Source organism: Astatotilapia calliptera, chromosome 14 (genome assembly GCF_964374335.1).
Source record: "Astatotilapia calliptera chromosome 14, fAstCal68.1, whole genome shotgun sequence".
In the NCBI taxonomy this organism is placed as follows: Eukaryota; Metazoa; Chordata; class Actinopteri; order Cichliformes; family Cichlidae; genus Astatotilapia; species Astatotilapia calliptera.
The window spans coordinates 16,175,702-16,195,305 of record NC_137435.1 but is presented as its reverse complement, the minus strand read 5'-3'; the positions used below and the strand labels follow the sequence as shown (position 1 = coordinate 16,195,305).

The 19,604-nt window shown below is 40.2% G+C and overlaps 1 protein-coding gene across 1 annotated transcript in view; it reads right to left on the bottom strand.

Moving 5' to 3' along the window:
* Window positions 1-19,604, bottom strand: part of map3k10 (mitogen-activated protein kinase kinase kinase 10) — a 50,789-nt gene that overhangs the window by 27,217 nt on the left and 3,968 nt on the right. The window lies entirely within an intron of this gene.

Sequence of the window (19,604 nt, the reverse complement as noted above, 5' to 3'; positions counted from 1 at the left end):
CATCTTTCCCAGCATGCCCTACAATATATACGTAAATAAAACCCCAGATTGGTTATCTTAATAAGTAAAAAAAAAAAGCTTCATGAGACAGTGTGGAAATGATTTCTGCCTGTTAGTCTAACTAAAAACTGTTGCAACAGCACAGCAGATGTGCATCGAATCCCTGGGTCTCTTTCCATTCCCCAGTGCTTTGATACGGAGGTTGTAGTGAGTATGCTCCCATGTCATCGATACCCCAGCTTGGCTCCACTTGTACCACCACAGGCCATCGAGGCTCCAATCCTGAGCCACACAGTGGCACAGTTTCACCCTGCAGCTATTCACTTTGTCTGCACACAAACGTAGCTGCCAGATTTGTGTGACCAGGCAGCCTCTCTCTCAGAAGAGATGGAGGTATTAAATGAGGTGGCTTTTTTTGTGCATGGAGTCTATGTACGTGTGTGTTTGCATCTTTGAGTGTGTATGATATGAAAATGGTCGTACTTGCAGCACAGGAATATACACTGAGAGATTTGAGCTTTTCTAACTCATGACAAGGTTTAGCTTTCACAGTTGTTTAGTTAAAAAGCAACATTTTACTGACATTAGATGCAAACAATTAGCATTTCTTTCCCCTAACACAGTTATTACAAACAAGTCATAGCCATTCTGCAGTGACAAAGAATTAACTGGACCTGAAAAGGTTTGATAGCAGTTAACTTAAAGTAACAGATAAGCAGAAAATAAGGATCAAAACCAAGAAGACAAAAACAAAACATTGTGGATATAGCTAGCTAGGGTTGCCAACTTTTAACTATCAAATAAGGGACACTCTGGTGTGCCAGAAGCATAATGCACAACCAGCTGGACATAGTGTAAATATGCTCTGTATGTGACATTGCAAATAATGATAAAGGAACAATGATAAGGAACAAGCAAATTTGGTTTTTATAATGGCATGTCCCGGCTAAAATGGGAAAGTTAGCAACCCTATAGCTAGCTAAAAAAAATTAGTGGCAAGTTAGAAACATTGGAAAATAATAACTGTTAACTGTTTAAAGTATAAAATAAATCAACTGGAAAAAAGGGATAACATTGTAAATTTCAAGCAAAAAGTATTAATAAATACCTAGAAAATGTTAACATAAGATATGGATGCTAATTGAAAACTGTAAGCTAAAGGTAGCATTGTCAACTAGCTAACAATATAGATAAACAGTTAAAAACTGCTAATTCAAGTAATGGATATATACTTAAAACTGCTAAAAAAAAAAAAACACTGAACAGCTAAACAGCTTAATAAAGTGGCTCAACAGTTAAAATAGAAAGTCAAAATTATACATAAAAATAGCTAAAGGTAAAAGGGGAAATTGCTAGCTGACAATATATAAAAACTGTTGAAAAGAAGAGAAAAAAAATTGCTGAAAATGGTTCAAATTGTTAGCTAATGATATAAAAGATATAGCTAAAGCTGATAGCTAACAGTATGGATAAACAATTAAAACTTTTAATTGTTAACTGTTAACTGAACTTAATAGAGAAACAATTGAAACTGGTCCTACAACATAATGAGCAGGTCTTAAAAAGAATAACCACTAAAAATAATGAATGTATTAATGGCTGACACAGTAAGCAAATGGTTATAGATAAAGAATCGAGATAGTTGACCAACTCTGGGAAGTGATTAGTGTTAAACTAAACAAAAATCAGTAAAAGTATATGACTAACTGAAATTAACCTCAATCCAATCCAAATGTGTTTTATTCAAAGCAGTTAAAATCCTATCAACTATTCCTCAAGTTAAACATCTTTTTTGTGTACGAACAGATAGCTGACAACGGAAAACTGAAGTTAAAGTTGTCTCACATGGATCACCTTTAAATATTGAAAAGCTGCTAACTGTGCACATCATCTGTTACATTTATGTTTAGTTTCATGAGTTATGGATGGACCTGAGTACTCAGTGGTTTGTTTTGGAATCATCCAACATGTATCACACAGAAAAACATTGAATCTCTCCAGCAGTGAATGTAAACGTTGAATAAAACATTACATGCTCGCACTGAGTCTCAGCTCTTCGCTCCAAACACGCAGCGTGTTGTCTGCCGTCTCACTGAAGTGTCCTTCACATGACTCTGCTATAAAAGTGGGTGAAGGACCTTCGGCTCGGAAGGGACACCCAGCGCCTTCTCTGCTTAGCCCGACTCCCCACTCTCCGTGCCAGGCTGCTGGCAAACAACAATGACTCTCTAACAGCCAACTAAACAACCACTAAACAGCCCAGGACGTGCCAGTGTAAATCTTTATGACTTTGTCCACTGAAATCCATGTGTCTTTAACGTATGGTGGAGCAATCCACTGTGTACATTTGTTTGTAGAAGTTGCATTCTTTATCATTTTTAAACTCAAATTCAGCAGAATCCCTGAATTTGAGTGAACCTGTTACTCAGCTACATAATGCAGTGCATTATGTACACCATCATACAGCTTGGGGACGTGTAAATGTGTGTCAGTGAAGGAGGGAGTCATAGCTGTTAACCGGCTTGAAATCAGAGTTTTATTGATCAGTGGAGAAAGCAATCGTGACGAGCGGGTGCATCATTTGTAATCGTGCAGGCACTGATGGATTCGATTTAGCAGTTTCACTGCAGCTCTCCCTTTGTCTCTCACTCATAGAGACAGACTGAGGCTCAGCGCCATGTCCTTCTGACAGCGAAGTGATATAAACGTGTTTTAGCAGCGTGGTTGAGTTCACACAGTGTCGGCAAGACGTGAACAAGTCCAAAGTCCTTCCAATAATCCACAGTGTGGCACGCTTTTACTACTGCAACTACAGATCTCCTACCTCTCACCAAACTATTCTGAAAACTTTGTAAGCCATTCATCAGAATAATTAACCATTAGACTGAGTACTTATTAACATGTATAGATGTATGATAAATATCCAGTAACAGTATATGAGACGAAAAAGGGGAACGAGGGCCGGCGTCCAGGTGAAACGGAGAAGGTACCGGAGGCTAGCTGCTTTGCTGTGGGGTGACTCTCGGTGTCTGCGACCAGTTCCTCTCCTGTCGTTTGCTGGGGATGTTACGCTGCCGCCTGGGACCCGAGCCCCATGGCTCGAAAGCAGTTTGCTCACTCTGTGTCCGTCATCCATTTCCCGTTTTGTTGGTGACAGCTACGTCTGCTCATCGATCAAGGTTTTTTCCAACTCTGGAGTCGCTGCCCTGCCCGGCAGGTCCACAGGTTTGCACAGGTGTTTAATTCAAGTACCGCTGCAGTCAGCTGTAGATTCCGCAGATAAACCGTCATCAATTCGGTTCGCCCTGCTTAACGTTCGCTCTATACCGAACAAATCATTTATTTTAAATGATCTTTTTATCAAAGAGTCTCTAGGTTTTATGTGTCTGACTGAGACGTGGCAGCAAAATAAGGATTATGTCCACCTGAATGAAATCTGCCCGTCTGGCTGTTCTGTCATTGGAACTCCGCGTCTTTTAGGACGTGGTGGAGGACTTGCTGCTGTTTACCAGGACAGACTCATATGCAAACTGGTGACTTCGGACTTCTCTTCATTTGAGTCACAGATGATGAAGGTCGGTTCTCTGAAAACCTTTTATTGTATTTTAATCTATCGACCTCCTGGACCTGCTGGGGTCTTTCTAACTGAATTTAACGACCTTCTGACATCGATCATTAAACTGGAGAAGGTTGTAATATTGGGAGACTTAAACCTTCATATTGATGACGCTTCCTGTAACACTGCTGCTGAGCTCATCACTATCACTGAGTCTTTTAACTTTAAGCAGCATGTTTCTGGCCCCACACATACGAAGGGCCACACTCTTGATCTTGTTTTCTCCCTGGGTTTAAATATATATGATGTATGTGTGGAAGATGTCCATGTGAGTGACCATAGTTGTATATTCTTTAATTTGTCATTTTACGTGGATCCTTCACCTCCTAAATTGATGATCCAAAGGCGGATTATAAACCAGGATGCTGCTAGAAGGTTTTCTGCCATGTTTGTCCCTCGCATGGCTCAAAATGATATGGATTCACTTATTTTGTCTTTTAACAATCAATGTAAATCTATTTTAGATACGGTGGCACCTCTGAAACTAAATGTTGTCCATTCTTCAAATTTCTGTCCTTGGATAAATGAAAGTATTCGAAATTTTAGGAGATATTGTCGCAAATTAGAACGTTTATGGAAGGCTTCCAAGCTTGAGGTCCATAGGGTACATCTCAAGGAATCAATTTTCTCACTTAACAACATGATAAAAAATGCCAGAACGGAATATTTTGCTAATTTAATAGCTTCAAAAAAGAAAAATCCCAGAGTATTGTTTGATACAATTAAAAACATTGTCTCTCCTGATATTCCTCATGTACCAGTCTATACTAAATCTGACTGTAATGACTTTTTAAACTATTTTGTTAATAAGGTCGCTGCTGTCAGGTCTAATATTTCTCCATCATCCTCTCAGTATCACATTGACACGTTGCTTACCTCTGATACCTGGTCCTCTTTTACTCCTGTTACCTTACAGGACATCAGTGCTCTGCTTGGTCGAATGAAACTGACTTCAAGCCACCTTGATGTACTTCCTCCATCATTTTTCATTAGTGTGTTTGATTCTATTGGCCCCTGTATTCTGGAAATAATTAATACTTCTCTTTATACTGGCTCAGTTCCCAGCTATTTTAAACAAGCTATTGTTGAACCAATATTAAAGAAACCAAATTTGGACCCATCTCTTCCAAGCAGTTACAGGCCAATATCAAAACTTCCATTGGTGTCAAAGATTTTGGAAAAAACAGTTGCAGAACAACTTAACAACTTTTTGGAAAAGAACAATGTTCTGGACATTTTCCAGTCTGGTTTCCGCAAATTGCACTCCACTGAAACCGCTTTGCTTAAAGTGTCTAGTGACATTCTGATGGCAGCAGACTCTGGAGAGTACACTGTTCTGGTTATGTTGGATCTCAGCTCTGCTTTTGATACTGTTGATCACAGCATCATGATAAATAGGCTGAAGGACTTGTTTGGGATTACTGGCGTTGTTTTAAAATGGTTTATGTCATATCTATCTGAGAGATCCTTTACTGTCTGTATAAATCATGTGCTGTCGGAAACATCAGTTCTGTCTTCTGGGGTACCTCAAGGATCTGTTTTAGGTCCTATTCTCTTTTTGCTGTATATCCTCCCTCTAGGCCACATTATCAGACGTTACAATAATATTTCTTATCATCTCTATGCTGATGACATTCAGTTGTACTGTTCTTTCAAAGCTTCTGAGTTGTATAAATTGTCTTGTTTAAATAATTGTCTGTCAGAAATCAAACAATGGTTAAATGACAATTTCCTTCAGTTAAATGCAGATAAAACAGAAACTTTGATTATTGCACCTGATCACATGCTCTCAGAAATTAGGCAGCATATCAGTTTTTTAGACCCTTCATTTCAGTCGAGTCTCAGAAACTTAGGTGTTATATGTGACAGTTCAATGTCTCTTGAGAAACACTCTAAACAACTTGTCCGGAACTGTTTTTATCATCTAAGAAACATTTCTAAACTCAGGCTACTGGTGTCAAAGGCAGAATTTGAGATGATTATTCATGCTTTTATCTCTTCTCGTTTGGATTATTGTAACGGTCTTTTTACGTGTCTTAACAAATCAGCTCTGGATCGCCTTCAGTCTGTACAGAATGCAGCGGCAAGACTTTTAACTGGTACAAACAAGAGGTCACACATTACTCCAGTTTTGGCTTCTCTTCATTGGTTGCCTGTAAATTTTAGGGTTCATTTTAAAATTTTAGTTGTAACTTTTAGAGCTCTGCATGGTGAAGCTCCCCAGTATATCTCTGACCTGCTGAAACCTCATGCTTCATCCCGAGCACTTAGGTCTTCAGGTCAGAGGCTACTGGTGGTCCCACGTACTAGATTTAAAACACGTGGGGATCGGGCTTTTCAGGCACTGGCACCTAGGCTGTGGAACTCTCTGCCGTTGTCTTTACGCTGTCTAGACTCTACTGACTCCTTTAAAAAGCAGCTGAAGACATTTTTATACAAACGGGCTTTTAACTAATTTAATTAATTTTAACTTGTATGTCTGATCTTACTGTAAAGCACTTTGTGATTTTTATCTGTGAAATGTGCTATATAAATAAATTTTACTTACTTACTTACTATATCCAGAATTCTTGATGGTGTGAATTAAATGTAAGAAAAATACAACAACACTGGATAAAAGCTGATTTTGTTTAAAAGTCAGGATGTTCACATTCTGTTTGAATAAAATGTTCTGGTAATCAAACAGCTTTGTGTTTATGACTAACAGATTTAAATTGCTAATGAAGGGAACTAAGTTTAATTGTACTTTTCTGGGCGATCACAACACATACATATCACTAAACACCTTATTAGTGTTAGTGCTTTGTTAGTACAATGGTTATGTGGGACGTAAATGTAAGTCATTAAAAATACTGGCGACTGTCAGTGCTACCCCTCAGCCTCCTAGTAGACACACCTTTGGTACCAGCTCGTAAATCATACGTCACCACATTCTTGAGTTATCCCACTAAAAAGATTTTCAGAAACCTGACCTCTGACCTTGAATTCAGCAATTTAAATAATTTAGCAATTTAACTCTCAAGCAGCCAAGCTAGTTCAGCAGCTAAAATGACCAAATGGAGTTATTCATCACCTCAATATATTTTATGCAGGAATGCTCATTGCAATTATAACCATACCGATTCTGTGTATAGGACAAATATTATAATCATTAGTTGCAACATTTTTTCCCCAAATATAACCAGTAACATTTTTAAGTCTTAAGTATGTATTTCAGTACATTTTAACACCAAAATGTAAAGAAGTTGTGACTTCACAATATTCTGATCAAATGACTCCCAGATCCCTCACACTGTTATTCGAAGCCATGGTAATGCCAAGTATCTGGTTAGACATCATGTTTCTAAGGTTTTTAGGGCTAAATTTAGAATCAGGAAATTAGGTCTGGGTCTTTATGTCTTTAAGACGTTCCTGCAGTTTAACTAATTTGTCCTCTGGCTTCATGGATAGATAAAGCTAATTGTCATCTGCATAGCAGTGAAAATGTATGTTATGCTTTCTAATATTCCTGTCTAAGGGAAGCGTCTATAATGCTAGTAGAATTGGTGCTAGCACAGAACCCTGCTGAACTCCATAATTATCCGTAAGTTTGTGACGAAGAGTCACCATTTACATGAACAAACTGGAGTTTATGAATTAGCCGTAATTCACTGAAAAACATCAGAATGTAGTGATTAGAAGTGAAAAATTACAATATAGTTACAATATAACCAATGCCTTCCATTATTTAGGTCACACCAGAAGAGCAGTTCCTCTTAAAAACCATGATAGTAAACATCTTTACAATTAAAAATTTCACAGTGATATATATACAAATATACGGTTGGCACTATAACTCTTGGGTTTCTCAATTTCCAGTGAGTCTTTAGCAAAGGTAAACTGCCAAGTTAATAAACTGCAGGTTATAAAATCATTTGTATCCAAATAAGCATTTTTTTAAATATGAGTGGTTAAATGCTCAATGAAGCGGTCTCCCTAAAAAAACTAAAGAATTTACTTTAAAGACACAATAATGCTGGAGGAGACTTATCTGAAGAAGCTTGTAGGCAATATCAGAAAACGAAAAAGAGGTTAGAAGAACAACTTAAATCAGCCTCTTCACTTTACATCATGTCTGGAGAGTTCACTGAGGCTTCTGTGAGTGGAGAAATCAATATCGCTGCTGTAGCTGTTAGGAAACCTCTGAGAGTATAAAATAAGTTTACAGCTCCCTGATGCTGAGAAAGCTCACACAAAAACCTCTTTTTTTTATTCACATTTTTTGTGAGCTTTGGAGTTGCTTAAAAGAGGCATTTTGACTTTTTACTTTAAAGTTTGTTGTGTTTTTTCTTTTTAACAACCACAGAAAAATGACACCACATCCGCATTTCAGATGATCTAATGCTCATATTGCTCGAAAGTTGTCTGTCACCTCGGACGTGATACAACCACCTGCTGACTATTTGGTAGTGGTTCCTGGAGGTCACTGGGTAAAAGTCATAAAGACCGAAAACTTGCCGCTGTTGCCCGTTGTTCTTGTTTGTCTGCAAATATTCGCTAGTTACTAGATTAATTGCGTTCAGAGTAGAACTTGTGCCTCAGCGTTGCAACCAACATGTTTCAAAAGGGAGAACTGTTCAATTGGCAAACAGTCTTGATTTCTGATTTATGTCTCCGTTTTCAAAGTTTCACTGCAGCTTAGAGAAAAGCTGAACAGTGTTTGTAGACAAGTTCATCGCTTCCACTTAAACTACAACCACAGCTACATGCTAGCAACTAAAGCAATCATAAGGAGGTTTTTGCCAATCGCTTGGGGAAATACACATTCTTCCTTAGCAACAGGTGGTTGCCAAATGGTTGCAGACTGGTCTCTAGGTCTGCGTGACTAGGTCCTAATTCGATTTTTAAATGTTAAAAAGTTAACATCACATAGCTAGGGATCACGTGTTTGTAAAAGCTCAATAAATCTTTAATTGGTGTCACCAGGCTGGAATTTTCCCTCACTAAATAATATTTTTATTTGCAACAAAGAGGAAGTATGTCAGCAATTTGTGCCGTTGGAGTTTAAAGTGGCAATGGCAGGATTTTGCGTAGTATTTTACAGTACAAAACAGCACAAAAATGATTTGTGATCTAAAAATAAACCAGAAACAACCACACACACTGATCTGTCAGAAAAATAGAACTACTATGACCATAAGGTTAGCACAGAAAAGAGGAAGGATCCACGGAGGGACCATGATTACAAACAACGAGCACATTCGTGGATCCTCCTTCCACCCTGCTGTTTGTAAAGTAATACGTAAAGAGGACTGGATGTGGCAATGAAAGACTGAATTTATAATGATGCCTCTAGGTAGTGTGTTCATCGCTTCATGTGACGTGTTTATAGAGGTTGCTAGGTTACAAGAAAAACAGTAAAGCCTGCAGTAATGCCGTTTAGGCTCACCAAAGCTGCAAAAATTATCTATTGTAGGTTTGATATCAATGAGACATCGTCGGACAAAGCAGCCCCCAAAACATATGAGGGTTTTTAACTAATTTGATGCCAAAATTAACAATGAAGTAAACACACTGTTGCAGATTATGCAACTTAAAATCTGTATTTAATTCGAGCATTGCTTTTTAAAAAACTCTAGCAATGAAAACTTGCACAGGTATCTTTCTTTCATAAAGGTACCAACAGTGTCTGATTTTAAGCCTAGTTCCACAACTTGGGGAGACAGCCTCAAGAGCATAGTCTCCTTTTCTCCTCGACCTGGATCTAAAAGCACTGATCATCTGCCTTCAGCTGACCTGGATCTAGTAGTTCACCAATATAGGGATTGAAACAGACCTATGTAAGGAGGACAGAATCGTTATCACAAAAGATCTTTCAGAGGAAGATCTTTCTGGGGAGAAGAAGCTAACTCCTGGATGATTTCTAAGCAATTCAGAGATGATTTGCTCTGCCAGAGGAATAATGAATTATAAAAAGCATATTTAATTATTTCCATTTGACAATGAGAAACAGTAAATTTAAGACGGGTAATATTCTGCAGATGATAAAAACAGGTTTGTACAAAACAGCCAACATGGTTATCAAAACTAAACAGCTAATCTAAAGCAACATCCAATTTTCTCACAGCTGGGAGAACTAAAGATAAAGCTGTCAGGGGCACACAGTGATCAGGCTCTGATTTATGTCTGCATTTCAGTCTGGAGACGTTGCTGAACAACTGATTTTCAGCTGCTAGGTGGCTGCTGTGTTACACAGCAAAATTAGGGAAAATGTAAGCAGCATTATTATGATTTCACTTTTTAACAAACCTGCATGTGTTATACAATTTGCTCATTTGACTCCAAGTCTATCAGTATAATGAGGCCTACATATATATGGACACAGATCGAAAAGAACTGCAGCCTTCAGTGCAGCAGCGATGTAAGCCTTAATCTGTATCTCCCTTACTGAGGGAAAGAAAACTGGTCTGACCTCCTCTCAAACTGGCCTGTCCCTTCCTCCCCCATCCATCTATCTATTCCCATTCCCTGCCGAGCCTGCAGGGGTTTCTCTACAATCACTGCATTCCTGCTCTGTTCTCCTACCCATCCTGCCTTGCTTCCATCCATCTCTCTATTCACAGCCTACAGTCGACCCTCACTGCCAGCATCGCCCATCCTTCGCCCCCCGTTCCCGCTGCAGTGACTCCTGCCTTTGTGAGCTCTGCTCTTGCTCTGTCTTGGACTGCTGTGTGAGAATGGGGTCATTGTTGCTGTGCTGTAGCATGTACATAAGTGTGTGTGTACATGTGTGATAGCACAAGTGTGAGTTTTTGTCCTGCAGCCCGACCTCCATACACACGCAGGCCTACATCCCTGTACATGCACCGAGCTTGGAGACATGCAGAATTTAAAACACAGCCTAATCTAGTCGCATAATTTATTCCAACATCTTAAATGTAACACAAAAATTCAGACTAAATAGTTGCCTCACACAAACCAAATTATTGACTTATTTTGCCCTGACTTTCGCCTCTCAGGTAGGCTGTCAAACCCAAACGTTGAGTAGCCGAAGATTAAGATCAGCTGACACCGATCAGGGCTACCTAAGCTGTTGCTCGAAGGGTTGCATGATTTTCCAAGAAAAAAAAATATCTTAATATTCTGATTTGCTGTTAAACCCTAAGATGAGGCCTAGGATCCTTAATCTGTCATAAACTTGACTTAGCAGACCTAATTTTCCAACTTTAAGAGGATATATTCTGATGGTTCCGACTCTATTAGAGTAGCTTTGAATGATTTACAGTTCATAATAAACCTGTTTAGCTTTTTAATGTTCCTTCACTATTTTCTGATTGGCTGCCAGTGGGTGGGGCTTCTGTGCTCGCTGCCAGAGTTGTGTGAACAAGATGACCACATTAAGGATAACAATTCTACATGACATCCCACAGAGCAAACAGGAAAACAAATGACTTAAACTGTTTGTCTAGAGCAGTCACAGGAATTAGGTACAAATACACAGATCTCATTGTTTCATAAAGGAACATAGTGGATTCTCTTTAAAGACTTTTTTTTCTTTTTACATTAGCTGTCATGAAGCCATTATACCTGTATCATGAATATTATCCTTGACCTGAACTATAGCTGTAAAATTGGAACTGGTCTTTAAAATCTAAACCTTGGTTAATGCCATGTTATCATAATTCACACGTCATCGGGTAGAAGGTGTCCTCCGGCTGTTTGCATTTTAATTCAGTGCTGAAATATTTCAATTAATAAAATATTAATAACACAAACATTAAAAATCATCTGTACTAGCTGTCATCTTTATAAAGTCATACACTGAAAGCTGCTATTGGTGCTATTGGTTTAATATTTTCATATGTGACACATAAAATTATTGTGTGGCCTAATTTGAAAGGTAAGCACATCTCATGTTATCTATTTACACAGTATTTAACATCATAATTATACACAGAAGTTAAAACATGTAAACTAACTCCCCATTGCTTTGCATGTACCTAACACAGTATCTTTACCTCACTCTGAACCTCCCTGATAGTTTGAAAACCTCTGATATGGACTTTACTTTTCATAGGTGGTAACCACCCTGATGTTACAGTGAGAAGACCAAATGCAATACCCCGACAGTCAAACAAACAAAACAAAAAAAAAAACAATTGTCCACACTGTCTGCAAGCTTCACCGGGCAGTTAGTGTGCAAATATCAACTAATCTCTCAATAACTGAAAGTTAAGCTGAAGCTTTTGGCTTGGCTTATTTCGCCACAGCATGGACTCATCAAGGTGCTGGAAACAGTCCTCAGAGATTTTGGTACTCAGGTAATCTGAGTATTGTTGCAGTAGATACAAAGGTGCCCATAACGTGTCTAGAAAGTATGCTTCACACCGTTACATCACCAGCAGCAGCCTGAATCGCTGATACGAGGCAGGATGGATCCATGCTTTAATGTAGTTTACGCCAAATTGTCACTGTGCCATCCAAATGTTACAGCAAAAGTAAAGACTTTAGGAAAAGAACAGTCTTTCCAATCTTCTGCTGTCCATGTGAATTGTAGCCTCGGTTTCCAGCTCTTAGCTAACAAGTGTGGCACCCGGTGTGGTCTTCTGCTCCTGTAGTCCATCTGCTTCAAGGTTCAACACAGAGAGTCTCTTCTGCATACTTTTGTTATAATGAATTATTATTTAGGCTAGTGTTGTTTTCCTCTCAGCTCAATGCCGGCTAGCTATTCTCCTGTAACCTCTCTATGCCTCAATACACCAAGTTGCCACCATATGATTGACCGGTCGGATACTTTATTGTGCAGTTGAACAGTTGTACCTAACGAAGTGGCTGTGGGTGCACTTCCACACATCAGTCTCGAAGGCTGTGGCATGATAACAGTTTTGAGCCCAGTTCCTAGCATCGCTGGCTCGCACTAGCCCAGTTAGTCACAGCCTCGGCCTCTGCTCTGTCTCTCTGGGGGATTAGCAGCCCACACTGGCCACCGCTCTAATCCTTTCCTCAACAGACTCGCTCTTTGGTTCTCACACACAGCCAGACAGGCTTTTCAATGACGGCAGCTATATGCCATATCTCAGCTTGCTAATCTTAAGTAGCGATTACAGCACTAGCGCGCAAGCATTGTTATTGATGTCATGGCCGCTATAGTGTAACACATCAAATTAAAAAAAAGAAAAGGCAAAAAAACAAATCTGTTGAATGAATTATTGTTATGTTGCTTTATAACTTAAATATTCAGAGTTCAGGCAGAATACTCAACAAGCCAGCTTTGGGACAAGGGTCTCCCGCTATTCACGTGATTGTTGACTGTGTAAATGGCTTCCATTTGAAGCTGCTGCAGTCATAACAGCAGGTACTGTCAACCGTGCTCTGTCTTTATTGTGTACGTGTGTGTCTATAGTATTAGCCTTTGCATTCATTGTTAAACATTACAGGAGCTTCATCTGAGGCCAGAAAACCACCAGCTACCTATACGTTACAGACTTTTAATAATGTTATCAAACAGGAGTTCAAAGCAAAGGACAAATATTGTAAATGTCCACAGTGTAACACAGTCAAGCTACAAAGCATTTACGGTACGTAAGAGCAGGATACAGGCACAGATATGTGCTGTGCAAAGAAAGGTGATCTGCTCACCTGTATTGTCTTACCTCCAGCTGACTCACTGCTTCTGTGTATGCACAGAGTGTCAGTGATGTACATGAACCATGACTCAGACTTGTGTAGTGGCAGTGGGAATGAAATAGAAGCATTGACATGTCCACTTACTCAGTTAACTATAACTTTCAAGCAGTCTTTGTAAGTGGACTATATTAAAAATGTATCTTTTGGACATTGATTTTAAAAATAGACTGAAATTAGATGGTTGAAAGGTGGAAAAGTAACTGGACCTTCAATATAGCTGGACGAACTGCTTATTACAAAACTCTCAGCTCAAAGTATCTGTCAATTTATCTGTTAAATTGTGTTATTACCTTGCCTCAGTGCAACCAGTAGTCCAAGATCAGATATGATGACACCCCAGTGGTTCACGGTTAACCACTAACAACACCAATGTGATGTTTGTGATATTTGTGGTTATCACCTAATGATGTCAGTCCTGAAACCTTTATGAATCAATTCCCTGAACACATGTGGAGCTGGACTCACTGTGAAGGTTTTGGACTACTGGTTGCACTGAAGCAAAGTAAAACACAATTTAACAGATCACTTGAGCCGAACTTTTGTCATCAGCATCTCATCAAACCATACTGAAGGCCCAGCTAATTTCAGTCTTTTTAAATGAATTTATTAAATTTATATTTTTAATACAGTCCACTTACGAGGACTTGTTGAAAGTTAGAGTTTAACTGAGTAAGTGGACGCTGGGTTAATGCTGCTTTCTGTTTCACTCCCACTGCCACTACATGAGTAATGGTTTATGTACATCACTGACACGCTGTACAGTGACATCAGAGGTGATGATGTTTGTGGTTACCACCTGTGATGTCACTGTATCACTGTGGTTCAACTACCATCTCCAAACATTAACATTTATTTTAAGTAAAGGGAAAAAAATGAGGCTGATTAACAACTGGATTGGTGCTTAAATACCAACCATTAATACTCCAGTTACATACTTATTGAGCTGTGGTAGGACTGCCCCGGTCACTAAGGAGAAACAGGCGGGGTGACGGGGGCAAAATCACTTCAACCATTGCCCCATACAAGCCAAAAACAAAACAGCTCTCCAAAAATTGGACATTTTCAAACATTTCTAGAGTGGCTCCTCTTTCTGTCTCACATTCCAGCATAAAGTTTCCTTAAAATTGCAGGTCATCCTTTTGCATTAGATAAATGTGCCTCGATTTCCCCGACTAATTTTCTGCTTCAGAAATAATGTCATCATAAACCTTTTTTCCCAGGTCATCTTGAGACTGTTTGTATTCCCCATTTGTCCAGAGGCCTGTCCCAGCTGCATTAGGGTGAGGTCGCCAGGCGTAGCACGGGAGAGACAGACAACCATTCGTAGTCAATTTAATATCATCAGTTAACCTAACCCCACTACCTGCATGCCTTAAACTGTGGGAGGAAGCCAGAGTACCAGAAGAGAGTCCACACAGGAAGGCCCCGCCCAGATGGTGGATTCAAACCCAGGACCGTCATGCTGTGAAACGACAGTGCTAACCGCTGCCCAGATATCGACACTCTAAATCTTTTCTGCTTCCTTTAGTTTTACATTTGACTCAAGCGAGGGCGACTGGTGCCCTATGCTTTGAGCAACTTAGAGGCTGATCCAGGATCAGAGAAACAGGTAAGGCATGGCCGCGGGGGCGATGACCTGCCAACCCACAAACATGCTGTGACATCACTCTAAGGAGGTCACTGTAATCAGATTATCCCGGTTACACAGACTCACCCGCTCGCTGTGGGCCCACAACGGCAGCGACACTCAGCAGGTTAAAAACACCCGCTGCAAACACTCGGGATAAATTTAGAAGAAAGCATCTGAGCCAAAAATAATATTGCTGTAAAAAAAAAGAAAAAAGAAAAGAAAACTTGCACAAAGCTTCCAACACTGATTTGATCTATCACAAGTGTCACGATTTCCATTGATGATTTCTTTTTTCTCTTTGGGAGTATGGAAACGGGAGGTGGTGGAGAGGCTCGGGGGCCTGTGCTGCACTGTAACCGCGGTGCTGCCAAGTGGTCGGCGGTTTGAAGAGGACACCTGAGACCAGCGCACCTGGACAATGAGCTGAGGTGTAACCCTAAACTGAGATGAACCACTGTTTATCTTCCCCCCATGCTCTGCTTCTCTTGTTTTTTCCCAGCAGTCTCCACACTCCAGCTTATTTTCTCTTCACCACCTGATCTTTTCCACCCTCTTATCCTCCCAATCTTTTGACCTGCTACTTCTCTCCTCTGTCTCACTTTCTTCCCAAGATTTTCCCTTCTGGGCATCACAAGGCTAATGCAAACATCCCACCAGTCCGGGTATGACTCATATAATCACATGCTTAACGATTAGCACCCTGCATTTATGGCAAGATTCATTATTCCGGAGGGAAAAGAGAGTCCAACATTCCCTCCCTGAGATTTTCCTGCATTTCTTCAGTTGCTATTTTCACACACACACACACAATCGACTAAATTAGGGGACTGACATTTTACCCAGCAGCTGACAGCGGCTAGCAGCTGTATGACTCAGTAGCACAGAAGCAGTGCCCATGTCACCATGGAAAGGCAGCGTTATGGCGTTGTTGCCAGGGCTCTGCTGTCCAATACGCATCAGCTCCCGCATCATTGCTGCCTGAGCCGTACAGAGAGAAGGTGGAAGACGGCAGAGACAGAACTGAGGATGTATGGCAGTACGAGACTCATGAAGACAGGGACTGAAGATTAACAGCACACGAGCAACGAGTGTGTTTGCTACTCATACCTCTCCTGCTTAAAAGGCCTACAGTCAGCATCCTACATACTCCACCCTTATTTGTACTATCCGTCCCCCATGACTCATGTCACTTGGGATAAATAAACACTCTCCGTACCTGACCTGTACCTAGACGCACTTAGATGCTTGCTGTGTATTATTTCTTTGATGCACCAGCAACTGCAACTGCGTCTTTAAACAGCAAGTAGCACAAAGGACCAAAAATAGCTCAGTGAGTTGCAGAGCAAAACTGCTCTCCTTGAGGAGGGGAGGATAGAGGAGGAGGAAGAGGATGAGGAGCAGTAGGAGGTGTAGCGAGAGATGGCAGGGAAAACATGGTAAAGTGAGACCAGGACTAAAGCCTCCCTGCTGGGATCAATTTAAGTTTCTCCGCTAGTGTCATCATTCCCAAAACCTCACATCAAATACTGGAATCCAGTGATGACACCTTTATGATCACATTTCTGCAGTGACTGGGAGAGGGCTCATTTGCCCCGGAGGATTGCACACAGGGCAGCCCTGACTGCAATAGCTGTGACCACAAATCTGACATATAGACTGTAAACATGTCAATATTCAATGTGGGACAACCATTTAACACAGCAGCACAGCACCGTGTGCTGCTCTGCAAGTGTTTATTTCTCACCAGTCTAAAGTGTTTCTTTCTCTTCTCTTCTGAAATACTGTAAATTACTGGTTTCTGCTGATGATAACAACGTGGAAGCTTGTTTCATCTACTAAAAGAAACATTTTTGCCCTACATAAGTCAAGTTATGACTTAGTTACTTAAATGTCTGAGAAAAATAACTCAAACCTGACATTTTATTGTAAAGATGGCAAATTTTTGCCATCTGTACAATCTGTTAGAGTCTGAAACAAGCTTCCGTATGATGATGAGCCACAGCTACAAAACGCAACGCAATTTAAGTGAATAACATTGATCTTCTCATTAATACACATGTACCTAGACACTGCCACAACATCAGCCTACATACACAAAACAAAAGTGCTCAGGAACCATCTCTGTCACTGAGTCTTACAATTTCAATCCCACTGAGAATCTGGAAGATGCTACAGGTCGATTTTGGTGCCACAGTGCAACCCACAGGACCCAAAGAATCTGCTGCCAGTGACACAGTGACAGAAGCTGCCCCCCCGAGGTCCAGTGTATAACGGTGAGTGTACACAATACAAGGTAGTAGATACAAGGCAGATCGATCCAAATATCACACACTGTGATCTCCAACATAAGTTACCTTTATGCTGTAAAAGTATCAGTATTGATATCAGCAATACTGAACTGCATTTACTTATTATCTGATCTATATCGAAATCTGCAGTATAGCCAGGGCTGGACTGGGACAAAAAAATCGGTCCGGGCATTTTGACTAGAAACCGGCCCACCAGGTGTTATAGGAAAAACCATAAAGCCTTTGAATGAAAACAAACGCTGTTGTGACAGTGATGTACACTGTCTTGTTGGTATATGTATGATTTCTATACGTTGTACATCAGATAAAAACTTTGGATGTAAGATTCAGATAATTATTTAATAAAAGCTAAACATTTTAAATGAGAATAAGAAAGAGACATTTCTTTGTGTCCCCCTCTCCCTGTTAATGCCCTACCTGGCCCCTCTGGCAAAACTTTCCTAGATCCGCCCCTGCACAGTTACCAGCTGTCAGCTACTTAGAAAAGGATCCTGGTGTTATTTGTCTCTCAGAAACAGTTCATAACTTCCCTTCAACTCACTCATGTCACCTAAAAGGTAAAGCTGTTTCTCCATCACCTGTTCAGCTCTGATGATTCAGTAAGGACATCTCCTGGTTTCATCTTCATGTTTCCCTCTCATCAGATAACCAAACCGACATCATGACCAGCAGCTTTACAGCTGTGGCTCCAGCAAACATCAGCTGATAGTAGAAGAAATTAATATTAAATAAATTCTAACAACAGCTGATCAAGCTTAAACGTGCTGCTGTTGTTTAGCGCGACAACCGCTGGTTTCCTCTTTCTGGCGCATAGTGGGCGATAAACAAACAAGAGAGAAAAGCTGATCAGCTGATCATTGATCAGTTTCACGATTGAATGAGAGAAGAAGAGACAGCTGACAGCGGAAAGACAGAGAAAAACTCCAGCTTTGTGTCTTTTTCCATCCTAGCTGAAGTAGGGGACAAACTGTGTTCCTTTTTAGCTCAATACAAAACACGTAATATTTTCTCTGAATGCGGGACGATTCCGTTTTTTAGGGGATGGTTGGCAACTCTACTAACTAACCTTATGAGTAAAATAAAGTTCACTAGCAGTAACATCATAGCACCCACCCAGCTGTAGAAACTCCGTCATGCTAGCCAGTACGCAGTACGAGTTATTGTAACTGACGGTAAAAACTCAGCGTAACGAAAATAAACTCCACCTAAACTTGGTTTATATCTGATCCAGATAGACTGCAGGTCATAACTTCTTACCTGAAGTTCAGTTCACCTGACACTCGGATGGGCGGGTCTCTGCTCCTCCTGCCTTCCCTTTCCCTCATCCACCTGGCCTCTTGTGGCAGCTCCACCATAGCCACCACCAAACAACTGAGTTATTTTTACACATCTGCCAGCATCTGGCCAATCCACCACCTTTCATTGTTTATACTGTTATAAAAAAAAATTTTTTTAAAAATCATCGGCCCATAAAAACGAAAAATCACCATCGGCCCCCCGGGCAAATGCCCGGTATGCCCGATGGCCAGTCCAGCTATGAGTATAGCACAGCACTACTAGGTAGATGGTTTAAATGTTATGATTATTTGGTGTGTACTTGGAGGTCCTGATAGGCTGATTTAGCTTGGACCAGCTAGCCATTTCCACCTGATTTCAGTCATCATGTTAAGCTAAGTCCTTCCCGTTTATTGTTCTACAGTCTAGGAACCCAGATAATCTGTTAGGTTTTTCCAATTGTGGTTTTATAATTGTATAAAACCACAATTGGATCACAGTAAAACTATAGTTGTGTACTGCAGATGCAAAACTCCATCCAGAGACAATGAATAGAAATTAGAACTAGCTATAAACACTCATGCTCTGTATTGGAACTATGTTAAAGGAAGCGTCCCTACCAAATAAAAATGTATAAAATATATTAATTCAGACCATGAATTCTGCTTTCTGGTCATCGCCTGCACATACAGATAATCATCTTCAGACAGTAGTTAATTATTAACCAGTGTATTTCTGCAAATCCCATCTTGCTTTTATTTCTTTTTCTGCTCTTTATATGACCTGATGATCAAACACCACTGGTCAATGAAAGCTTTCAGCAACAAAAATCTTGACTTTTTGCATATTCATGTGCAGAGATGGATAGCTTGCTCAGATTAGAGACTAGTTCACCCGTCTTTGCTCTTAAAAAGAAAAAGGTGCCATGTGTTCTCCTCTCTAGTAAAACACTGTGATGCACACTGGATGAGTCCTGCATATGCTGTTCGTATTATAATATGCCCCTGATACGGCGATCAATAGATTGTGACTGCATCAATCACATTATTCTCGCCTTGAGTCAGTCATTATCAAAGTAAAGTTGTAATTAGTTCACTAAATTGAATCT